The sequence below is a fragment of the Nicotiana attenuata genome, unplaced genomic scaffold, assembly GCF_001879085.1.
Source record: "Nicotiana attenuata strain UT unplaced genomic scaffold, NIATTr2, whole genome shotgun sequence".
Lineage (NCBI taxonomy): Eukaryota > Viridiplantae > Streptophyta > Magnoliopsida > Solanales > Solanaceae > Nicotiana > Nicotiana attenuata.
The window spans coordinates 266,208-279,210 of NW_017670914.1; positions in this window are offsets into that span (position 1 = coordinate 266,208).

Below are 13,003 nucleotides of genomic sequence, written 5' to 3' on the forward strand. Positions count from 1 at the left end.
GACCATAGCAAATTTCTGAGCCAAACCTCGATATTATCCTTCCAACATGCTGAAATCGAATCAGTTTGTACTCATTTCAAATCCCGACGATCTCATCTAATCCAACACCACTACTCTGGTGACATGACACATCAATACAATCTAAAGCCACAACTCGTGCAATCCGTGCACCAATAAACAACAATGTGAATGTACTCCAATCATGAAGATGACTTGAACGAAAGGGTTGTACCACAAACTCACCAGTACCACCACAACAAAATGCTGAGAACCCATCACACGTCGTAGAAATAGAATACGCGAATCTAACCCAAAGGGTCACACCTCCACATAACTTCTCTGCAATGCGCGACCCAATCCAAACAGTGGTCCACATGAAACACCTTAAGTCACTATGCCTGAAATCGACAACCAAGCGCAATTTGATGTCTGGAACCAAAGCAAATCATCATACCCACGGTGAAGCAAATAACATACACCACACAAACCCGAAAGGACATAACCGATACACCATTCACCGAGAAACACTCAATTCCTCTTCCCAGATTACTGATAAGCTCAATAACAATCGAATCAACACATCCCTCAACATTACAACTCGGAGCCAACCAAGCCGACTCAAGTTAGAACACACATCCACATGGGCCTGCCAACGGACCCCTTGTCAAGGAAACCCTGAAGACTGCTCCCTCCAACTACCCTTAACCTACTTCCGGTTCGGCCACTATGATACGGTTCCGGTCCGACTCAAATACAATAACCGNCAATTTCGCTCTCCGAAGATACAACACACCTCTAATACCCAATCATCCATGAGAGGTACTCCTATAATTCTTCTGTGCCACTAAGCAAACTCGAATATCAGCAGTCGATCCAATAAGAAAGTGCCGCAATACTAACGAAGTACCATCAACTTAATCACATTGCTTTTTTCTAAAACATATACCCTCGTCAAATCACCCCATTTAGCAATACCATTTCCTTAATCATCTGAATATCATTTCTCTAATTATCGGAAGCTGCCCGCTGCCTAAGAGTTTTATGACCTTCCTTTCAGAACTGAATCATGACCTTACACATGCAAATCTCAATCCTACACAACATACCGCATATACCATACCATCCTATGATTAATATGAGAACTTCGTAATCCACTCCGAGCTACAAGCAACTACGTACTCAACCAGCCAAGAACTTTTCCATTTGATCCCATCTAGGAGAAAATCACTATACATCCCGTGCTCCTCATGCCAGTAGAAAATATACATCTCTAACCATGGTAGAAATTATCAAGAACTCTACGAATCCCCTTTGCACAAAACAGAACCATCAGGACTTACTCCTTCTAACTCAACCAAGATACACAAGCCATCAAAACCTAAGAGCATTGCCGCGAAACACCTGTAAGAACTCATTACTTCCTAAGCACCCAAAGAACTAATCATTTCCTCACCATGCCGATCCGGCCTACTACCAAGATATCCCAATCCTCTGAGTTCCTTCCGAATTACCTTCAAATTTATATGATTTCTTGCTAGCACATCACCATCCTTAACTAAAAATTGCCCTACAACTTTAACGTAAAACCAGACCACCTAAGGCTCATAAGTCGCTGAATTCTCTCTTAGATATTCCCAAAAGCACTACGTTCAAAATACCTACCCTGAAAGGACTTCCTGCGAATCCAAGGCCATTACCTTTAACTTCTTGATACTATTATACAGAACCCCATAATGATATAGGAATACTACTAGTCTTGACACCTTCCAGTGCAACCTCAGTTTCTAGCAAAAAATACAACTCGAAAATTTCCACTTATTACATGAAAAATCTTGAACGCATTAGAACCATTCTCTAGAGTCATCCACTTTACTTAAACTACAATTAGCCCGATCAAATAAAACGAACAACCCGTGCTTCATTAGCACTCCAACACCGCACAATATAACCTCATCCCAATGCAACCAAGCAACTTCCTGCTCTATGCACCGAGCATTCCTTACCAACAACAACTCAAGACATTCCGTGAATTCTCACACACCTATGAAGCATACTATAACCGTTACCAAGAATTTTCCTTCACTCGAGCCATCCTTGGTTTCAATCTCCGTAGGCCATAACTTATTCACCAGCATGCCTCCAACTGGAACCGATGTAGCACATAACCGTGCAATCAACAACTCAATAGCAGACTCCCCTACTTGGTTCGAAGCCATAGATCGAAACACACACAATAACTCATAATGCATATACTCTATTGCTGCCATAATACACCAGTGAGATTAAACTCAATCCTTTATCAGCTCGTGAAACACAAACCATCTAGTACTTTAAATCTTCTGCAATTCTCGCATTCACTCTCGCAACAATTAAACCCACTCTCTTAAGCGACCCCAAATTTAAATTTCAACACCTACATTTCACTTGAAAATGGGATCTTCTAACATACAACGTAAGGATCACAAAACTTCCGAACACTCCGTAGGAGACAACCCACCTGTTTTGCCTCAAACTAACATTTCTGTATACCTTCCACCGTCATAAACCTTACGCAGTCGCTTGATCTTCCTGAGTCTGAACTCATACCGCAATATGAAATTTACTTCACTCCCAACTAGGAAACATGAAAAGGTTCTTCTATCCTCCGGCAGACCCTTCTCGTCGCTTCTAAATCATATGAATACATCTCGCAGTCACATCACACTCATCACGTAACTATCCAGCCATCACTTCCACTAATAGGGGCACTACCAAATATATAAGTTCAAAAAAACACGGCTCACATAATCAGCATCTCGGTGCTCAAGCTATAGGTAACAATCCGGCCTCAAGTCCTCCAGACTGGCCCAACGTCAAACACACAGAGATCACATCTCGCCCCTCGATCAGGGAATCACAAGCCATCGATGCACATCTGATATTGAGCGCTCGTTCGCACATACGAATGCGTGGAAGGAATTCAAAGAGTTATATTTCAAGCTGAATCAAGGACGCACGATAAGAATTTCAAGAATATGGAGTTTTCCTAACAGTTTTGCAGCCTCTCGAGGATAAATACAGACGTCTCCGTACCGATCCGCGAGACTCTACTAAACCTGCTCATGACTCATGAGACTTATGTAACCTAGGCTCTGATACCTACTTGTCACGACCCTAAACCTAACCCGGTCGTGATGGCGCCTCTCGTGAAGACAAGGCCAGCCGACACACATCCAATTATCTTTAAGCAGTTAAAATAATAAATACCAAGTCTTTAATATAAATAAAATCGCAAAAATAACAGTATAAGTTGCAGAATTAGAAACCAACACAGCCCGACATCGGGGTCTCACCAGTCATGAGCATCTACTAAGGTCCGAACACAACTAGAGTCAAAAATGTACTAAATACAGTCTAATGAAATCGAGAGGGAGAAAAGCAGTGCTGCGAACGTTGGGCAGCTACCATGCTAAACTCCGATGACTCTGCCTCTGAGCAACCAATAACCGCTACCGGGTTCAGAAATACCTGAATCTGCACACAAGGTGCAGGGAGTAAAGTAAGTACTTCCAACTCAGTGAGTGATAAAAATAAATGAAGACTGAGTAATACAAAGCCACGTAAAGCACAACATTAAGCTACAAGATACATAACAAATCGGTAAATATAATTAAGCTGTGAAATCTCATAAACCTCTCTTAAACAGTTAAACAATATACAGGAAAACAACTAATAAGTAAACACATAATAACTGTCCCTCGGGCAATGTCACAGAACAATACCAGCCCCTCGGGCTATATCTCATATCACAATGGGTACTGGTGCTCACTGAGGGTGTACAGACTCCGGGAGGGGCCCCTTACGGCCCAAGCGCATAATCAAGCCATCTCATGGCATCATAAACAAGCTCTCGGCCTCGTATCAATCTCAAGCCACCTCGTGGCATACAATCTCAGGCCCTCGACCACATTATCATAATCAATGTATCACTATTGCGGCGTGTAGCCCGACCCAAATGTATCCTCACAACACAGGCCCTCGGCCTTACTCAGTCAGAATCTCATAAGCCCCTCGGGCCACAGTAAAATATGAAGCTCAGCTCATATACCTTTGAAAATATCATTTAATGTGCTTAAAACAGAATAATATAGCTGAGTTTTGAAAATAGAGAAAATATAGCATGACTGAGCATCAGTATGAAATCAAACAGTGAGGAAAATATCATTTAAAAATCCCCTAAGGGTTCAAACAGTTGGCACGAAGCCCAAATACGACATTTAGCCCAAATATATAATGATATCAAACAGTTAGCTATTAAATACACAGTAAAATAGTCATACGGGATGGACTAAGTCACAATCCCCAACGGTGCTCTACCCCACGCTCGTCATCTAGCGTGTGAGTCACCTCAACATAGCCGTACGCTGTGAAATTCCGGGGTTTCATACCCTCAGGCCAGCATTTAAAATCATTACTCACCTCGAACTAGCCCGAAAAGCTACTCTGCAACACGCTTGCCTCTCGAATCAACTTCCGAGTGCTCCAAATCTACTAAGTTCAGATTTTTATCATCAAATTATGCTAAACAAATGAATTCCAATTGAAAAATATTGAATTTAAGCACAAAACCGTAATCAGTCAAAACCTGTCCCCCGGGCCCGCATCCTGGAACTGGACAAACTTTATACCAAAATGTTCTTCATCATCTCACGAGTCCTTACATATAAAGAACTCGAAAATCGGAGTTTGTTTGACCCCTCAAATCATCCCTAGAAGGTCTCATAATCTCAAGCCCCAACTCCACCTTTTTCTGCTGATTTTCATGAATTAAACACTGATATTTTGTTCATTAATCACAAATAATCGAGTTTTAGGGTCCAAAATCCTTACCTCAAAGAAGAACAATGATTTCCTCTCTTCAAAATCCCCTCAAGGCTCTTTTCCCGTTCAAAAATAGTGTAAAAGGGTTCCAAGTCGCAGAATAACCTTTTTAAAACATTCTGCCCAGCTATTAAATTTCCTTCATCACGATCGCAGAACAACCTTCGCGATCGTGAATCAAAATTCCTCAGCTCCCAAAATTTACTCTATGCGAACGCGTGAAATACCATGCGAACGCGATGCTCAAGCATCTGACCCTACGCGATCGCGGACTGGCCACCGCGTTCGCGATGAACAACTTCCATCCAAGACCCCTGGTCCACTTAACTCTACGTGAACGCGACTTTCACTACGCGTTCGCGATCAACAACTTCCTCACCTCTATGCTATCGCGACCAAACTTCCGCGAACGCGAAGAACAACTGGACTTCCCCCTCAAAACCCTCTACGCGATCGCGAAGAGGAATTCTCTGCAACAGCTGAACCTGCAAATTCTGCAACATCTCCAAGGCATGAAATGGTCCGATTGACCACCCGAAACTCACCCGCGGCCCCCGGGGCCTCAACTAAAGGTATCAACATATCTTAAAACCTTATTCAAACTTGTACCAATCTTCAAAACACCTCAAATAACATCAAATCACCCAGAACACATTGGATTCAAGCTTAAGTTTCAAAAATCTTCAAAATTAAGCTTTTGATAAAAAACCCAACCAAACCACGTCCGAATGACCTGAAATTTTGCACACACATCCCAAATGACGAAGCTATTGCAACTCTCGGAATTCCATTCCGACCCCTATATCAAAATCTCACCTATCAACCAGAAAACGCCAAAACTCACTTTCGCCAATTCAAGCCTAAACCTTCCACGGACTTCCAAAATGCATTCCGATCACGCTCCCAAGTCCCAAATCACCTAACGGAGCTAACCAAATCATAAAAATTCCGATCCGAGATCATATACAAACAAGTTAAATCTTGGTCAAACCTTTCAAATTTAAGCTTCAAACTGAGAACTGTTCTTCCAAATTCATTTCGATTACCCTAAAAACAAAAACCAACGATTTACATGAGTCGCAATACATCACACGGGGCAAGTCATTCCCGGGAACTGACGAGCAAAGTGTAAAAGCTCAAAACGACCGATTGGGTCGTTATTATGCGCCTATGCGACTCTTCTCTCCTTTTTCTTCATGCTTTTAGCCAATCTCTAGGCCTTACTTTGCAAACATATATAGTGATTGACAAGATATCCCTCTGGGCATCTATAGGTATATACTGAAGTTCTTTGCTTGGTACTTTGTCGAACTTACGAATATTGTTATATCTTATTTTAGAGATCCATTTATCCGTCCGTATGACTTTACTGCATCTAGGTAGGTCATACTGTACCCTAACTCTTACATCGATTTATCGTTACTGAGTTCTGCTACCCAATTCTAGGTTACTCTCTCGCTTCTTACCATAGATGTTCCTTCAATGCTTCCTTATTATTGTTCATCTAAAGGATGGAATCCTTATCTCCTCTCATATGTTGGAACTTATCCATCTATTGTCGATTCACCTTAACGTTGATCCCTAATCTACCACTTATAACTTGACCTCTTATGTAACACTGCCTCTAGGGCGGCCCACGCCTCATCGGGGATATCTGGGGTAATTAGACTGACCCACCTAGGGGCGATACTATACTTCCATAACCGTATTTTATAGTATCCTAATGTGATTCACTTAAGTGGGTATTTTAATCCTGTACTATTCATGAAATCCCTTTTTTTGTTTCTTCAAATCATTACTTAATCGAAGGCCCAAACGTCATCCTTTATTTATCACAATTACACCCTCATTCTATTACCAGGGAAACATCCCATCTTTTCTAAATGCTACTAGTCTTAGACTCCTTTGAGTTCATTCAGGCTATACTGAGCTTTGTATAACTTAGAGAAACCATCAGCTCTTTTTGTTTTCATGGGTTTAATCCTGAGGACTTATCCATTTTCGTCACCTTCTCACTTGCCCTTTCTTATCCTCACTCCTGTCTTCCTAAAACCTTGTCGCTTTACCATACTTTAGCTTGCGACCTACACATATCTGTTTATACTGTTCGCAACGTTCCTTTAACTTGCTTGCACCATAGATTTCCTTATGTTATTCTGGAACATCAAGTGAGACATCACATCGTTTCTAACTCTTCTTTACTCTCTTAATCAGGCTTCTCGATACCTAGAAACCATATGCTGGAAGAAATGCCACTAACGACGCCACTATCCTTCTTGGACACTAAATCCCAACACTTTTAGCCTTCTATCCAAAGTATGGATTGTTCACAACCTTATGCACTTGAGTATCTCATACGTTGTTCACCTTTACCTTACTAGCTTCAAAATCTTGCATCACATCGTCTATCTCTTTCATAACTTCCCTTACACATAGATATGATTCACATCCACAACTTGAAGCTCTATTGTAATATTTGCACCTCTGGTGCATACACAATCCAGTGAGAGCTTCATACTGACTTCATATGAGGCTGGTACTTTTCTAACTGGCTTTGTCGTAGAGCCGTTATAGAATATGGTTGTTGTACTATCTCACTTGTACCTTTAATATTTAAGAGTGATCCTGCGATGTTATCAATCACGAGGTCTATAACTATCTGGGTCCAATAATCAGATTCCCGATTTACTTCGTTGATGTAACTCTTTAGTTTCCTCCTCCTTCTGATCAGCCTTTAGGAAGCCTTAAGCTATTTCTCGATCTGCGGCTTATGATTAGCATTTATGTAGGCTTAAGCTATCGCTCGATCTGCGGCTTATGGTATTCGTTATTACTTTAGAACTTCATGGACGCTACGGAATAATCATGATACAATCTTCTAACAATTCAATCCTTTGTCTATGAGTCCGAAACCAAAATGTGGTTCCTTTTGACTCGAGCTACACAAATAGGTGTTAAAAAAAATAAGTGACATTTCTATATATAACGCCACAATTGCTGGCGCTATATATTAACGGTAACAGCACTGTTAATGTATAGCGCCAGTAATTGTGGCGTTATACATAAAAAGCTGACACAGCTCAGGTATAGCGCCATAATACCTGGCGTTATACCCCTTATTAAAATTGAACCGTCTTCTTCTTCATCGTGCCCACTGGTTTCATCCTCCATTATTTTACTCCCAAACTTGGTCCCCCCCATACCCGCTGCCCACCTTTCTAAGACGCAGGTCGCACTTACGAGTAAAGCTTCGTGTTATTGTTGATTCACACTTCCGGAGTCAAAATTTCGATCTATTTATTTTCTGAAAATCCAAATCGAGGTATTTCGATTTATTTTAAGTTGAAACTTTTATAATAATGCATATTACTTGATTTGTATGTGTTCTATTTCGGTTTGTGTTTTTTTTTCGAAACTAGCATGTTAAATTTATCCAGATTTAATTTTATTATTTTATAAAAAAATATAAATTTGTCAAATAAATTTGTCTGTTAATATCTTCATTTATATATATGTGTTTTCATGCCGTTTTGTGTTTTATTTGCAATTAAATTTATTTGTTGTTTATATTTAGTTTAGATTATATTTTAGCGTAGTAAAATCTAGACCTTTTTAGCGTAGTAAAACGTAGACCCTTTTAGCGTAGTAAAATTTAGAGCCTTGTAGCATAGTAATGTGTAGTATTTTAGCTTAGAATTCCGTTTGTTTAAGTATCTTATACTGGTAGTTGAAAATGCAAACTTTGTACAATTAAGTTAATAATTGTATCAACACACATAATTAGTAATTTGTACAATTAAGTTATTAAAAAATATGAATATAAATTATAAAAAAGCACATAATTATTAATGATAGTTTGGTGCCACATGGCCTCAAAATATCGAGCCCGAAACCCATAGGTATATATATATATAATTTATACAATTAAGTTATTAAAAAATATGAATTTAAATTATAAAAAAAATACATAATTATTAATGATAGTTTGGTGCCACTAGGCCTCAAAATATCGAGCCCGAAACCCATAGGTATATATATATAATTTATACAATTAAGTTATTAAAAAATATGAATTTAAATTATAAAAAAATACATAATTATTAATGATAGTTTGGTGCCACATGGCCTCAAAATATCGAGCCCGAAACCTATATATATATATATATATATATATATATAATTTATATAATTAAGTTATTAAAAAATATGAATTTAAATTTATTAAAAAAATACATAATTATTAATGATAGTTTGGTGCCACTGGGTCTCAAAATATATATATGTATATAATTTTTACAATTAAGTTATTAAAAAAATGAATTTAAATTATAAAAAAAACACATAATTAATAATGATAGTTTGGTGCCACTTTCCATCTGCCCATCGGCGAGGCCACCATCACACTCCAGGACGCTGAGATTTTATATGGCATGTCCGCTGATGGCTTGCCAGTTTTACTGCCTGCGGCGATGAGATATTATTCGCGGCAAGCATATTGGGATATGCTGCACATGCTCACGGGTTTCATGCCGGCGGGCGAGGAGGTAGCTTCTGGGGCCAGTCGTATACAGTTAGTCCCCATTAGAGACCACCTGGTGCAGATCCACGATACTATCACCGACGAGTCAGCGGAGGTGGATGTACAACGATATACGAGGCTGTTGTTGCTCCTTCTATTTGGGGGGGTCTTGTTCCCGAACACTTCGGGGAACCTAGTGAGCCTCCGTTTTCTGCATCATATTACCCGGTTCGAGGATACAGCCAACTACAGCTGGGGTGGTGCTGTCATCTCATATTTGTACAGGCAGATGTGCCGGGCTTGCATCGGCACACAGAGAGACGTTTGTGGCTTTCTGCCGCTTCTACAGGTGACAACATATTCAAATAATATGTCCATTAGTTGCAATTCTACCTAGTTATAGTTAATCGTATACTTTACGTCAACTTTGTCTGTTAGATTTGGGTCTGGGAGCGATTTCTGCAGTTTCGGCCACCTCTGCCACAGCTACCGGCTAACGTAGAAATTCCGCATCTCCCTCTAGCACATAGGTGGGTTATGCGTCGTAGACTTGCACGAAAGTATGATGCCCATCATAATCTCCCCCTCTGCAGGGATGCGTTGGATTTGCTGGAGGACGCACAGGTGAATATCTAACTAAACTTACCAGTTATTGTTTAACTTAGTGTCGCGCATACTAACAGTTTGTGTTCTTATTTGATAGTTCATCTGGACGTCGTACAGCGATGAGGTAATAGGTACCCTGCCAGCGTATTGCACGTTTGGCCGACATATTTGGAGGGCTTCTGTCCCGCTCACATGCCTCGATATTGTCGAGCATCATGCCTCAGAGCGGGTATTTTGTCAGTTTGGCCTGCCGCAGCCTATACCGACTCCGCCTGCATGGCATGCTTTACATTATGAGAGGGATGATCGGTCCACGGCGGACGACACATTTATGGCATGGCTTAACGCGCAGTTGGGTATTTGGGACAGGCGAGGGGAATTGACCCCACCTCCGCAGCACTTTCCTATTGAACGTTATATGGCATGGTACCGCACTGTTCTCCGACTTTTTATAGGGAACCCAGTTCATCGGGCACACGGTCGGTACGTCCCATACGCCGGGAGACACGAGGCCCTGGTATGTTTTCTGTTATTATTAATTATATACCTGTAATTTAGTGCCAAATACGTAGTTTATATTTATTACTTTGTGCAGGCGATTGGATTGCACACCGTCTATCGTATGGGCAGCAGATGCAGAGTTATGTCCACGATCCTGTGGTCATGGAGGAGTATAGTCGTCGATTCATGGATGTGGCTGCCCAGACACTGCAGCGAGCACGATCGGATCAGCGTTTGGCACACGAGGCTGATTATCTTGACCCAACCATGTACCAGCGAGGTCGTGGTATCCCACGAGCTGGTGGTGCCCGACGAGCTGGTGGTGCCCGACGAGCTGGTCGTGGGCGGAAAGGAGGTGGTCCCCAGCAAGGGGGCTTTGAGGCTCCTGCTGATGATGGTCCTGCTGATATGGCAGGTGGTCCCCAGCAAGGGGCCTTTGAGGATCCTGTTGATATGGCAGGTGGCATGCATGAGACGGACATGCCGTCTTACAGCCTTGGAATTTATCGCACTCCAGTGCCATCGCAGGTGACCCCATCGGGTCAATTATTGATTACGGGCTCGGATATTCAAGGAGTGGATTGGGGTAGATACTTCCCAGGCCCGTCTACCACTGATGGCGATCGACTGACCCGAGATTTTTATAGTGGGCGCCGACTGAGTTATGGCTCCACATCACATGCGCAGGTATGATTTTATTAGTATTGAATTTGAATTTCCAGAACTGTAACTTATTTATTTTCTTTAACTTTATTAATTTCCTTTGTAAGGCTTCATGCGATGCTGCGACAGATGACTACATTCAGGATCCAGACACGATGATGGTAAGACAACATAAATTGTTGTGAATTGTTATGTAGTTTTCTATACTAAGTTTTATATTATTATGTAGGCCTCTACTGGACCTGACAGCACCACCGATACATGTCATCCTGTGCCGCATCCAATTATAAAGAGACGACTTGATGATGATGATCCTGATAGCGTACCCGGGCGGGAGGGGATGCGCATCAGGCCAGCGGCTACATTGAGACACACCAGATGCGGGACACATTGATTTGGCCTTCTTTTCTATTTTTATTTGGTGTAAATAATATTTTTGTATACGTTAACAATAATATTTAACCGAATATGCCCATTACTTTTTTTAGTTCTCCATTCGTTTGATAGTTTCATATAACAACACAAGTACTTAAACTTAATTTCCACTTCAACTAAAATAAAATTTACTACACCAAACAAGGAAAACATTCCAACAACACAAACACAAACATAGCAGGCCAACATAATGATACATGAAATATGAAAAATACACTAAACACATACATGCCAATGTTTAGCCCCGGTTGCCATTTATTCTCCGCTCCAACCACTTAAATCGTTCTACCAGTTGTTCTTTTTTTTCTTCTACCTCTTTCAGTTTTGCCTTCACCTCCGCAAGTTCCCGTTTATATTTTTTTTACGATCCTTTTGTGCTTCACAATTCCATTGTGCTTTCCATTTTTCTTCTCCCACCTCCTTCAGTTTCACCCTCATTTCTGCAATAAATCTATCGTTTTCGCTTTGTGTTTCCTGTTGGCGTAAACACATATTATGAAGAAACTGCTATTTTTCTTTGTAGTATTATTGATAACATGGTTCATCAACCCATTCCTCAAACTTACAAATAGGTTTGCCGGGAACCTTGTAAAACTAGTTCATACAGTGCCAGTAGCGGCGTCCAGCTTCCCCACCGTCCCAACAACTTTGCATCATGCATAATTTTCCACAATAGCACTGTGGTGGACGAAGAGGTTGAGCCATTTAATGAAATATTTGCTTTTAGTAAAAAAAAACTTACTTTTAATGAAATATTTGCTTTTAGTAATTTTTGAGCAAACAAAATAACTACAATGAGCACGTTATTTATAGGCGAGACAACACACACATAACGCCATATGTAATGGCGCTATATTTTGCGTGTTAAATATCATGATGTTGACAAGACTACTTTATGTCAGCTGGTCAACTTTTTCAGTTCGACAAGACAACACACACATAACGCCAGGTATAATGGCGCTATATTTTGCGTGTTAAATATCATGATGTTGACAAGACTACTTTATGTCAGGTGGTCAGCTTTTTCAGTTCGACAAGACAACACACACATAACGCCAGGTATAATGGCGCTATATGACGTGTTTATTGTTAATATTACTTTATGTCAGTTCTAGACTAAATGGAATTTCGTGTTACATTAATATCTAAGAGGAAAATAAGAAAAAAAAAGGTGAAATAAGTGGACCGATGTTTCTTCCATTATCTAGAACCAATCCAAATATTGTGAAAGTTGAATTATGTTATTGTCAAAGCATCTTTATTTTTCTGATACATAGAAGAGTGATAATGTGCTTGACTTGGAAAAAAATTATTTTATTACATCATTATTTAAATAGTTAAAATGGGAAAGTACAAATCATAATTAACAAGCATAATTTTATTTCATAAATCTTGCAACATAAACATAACAACTAATTA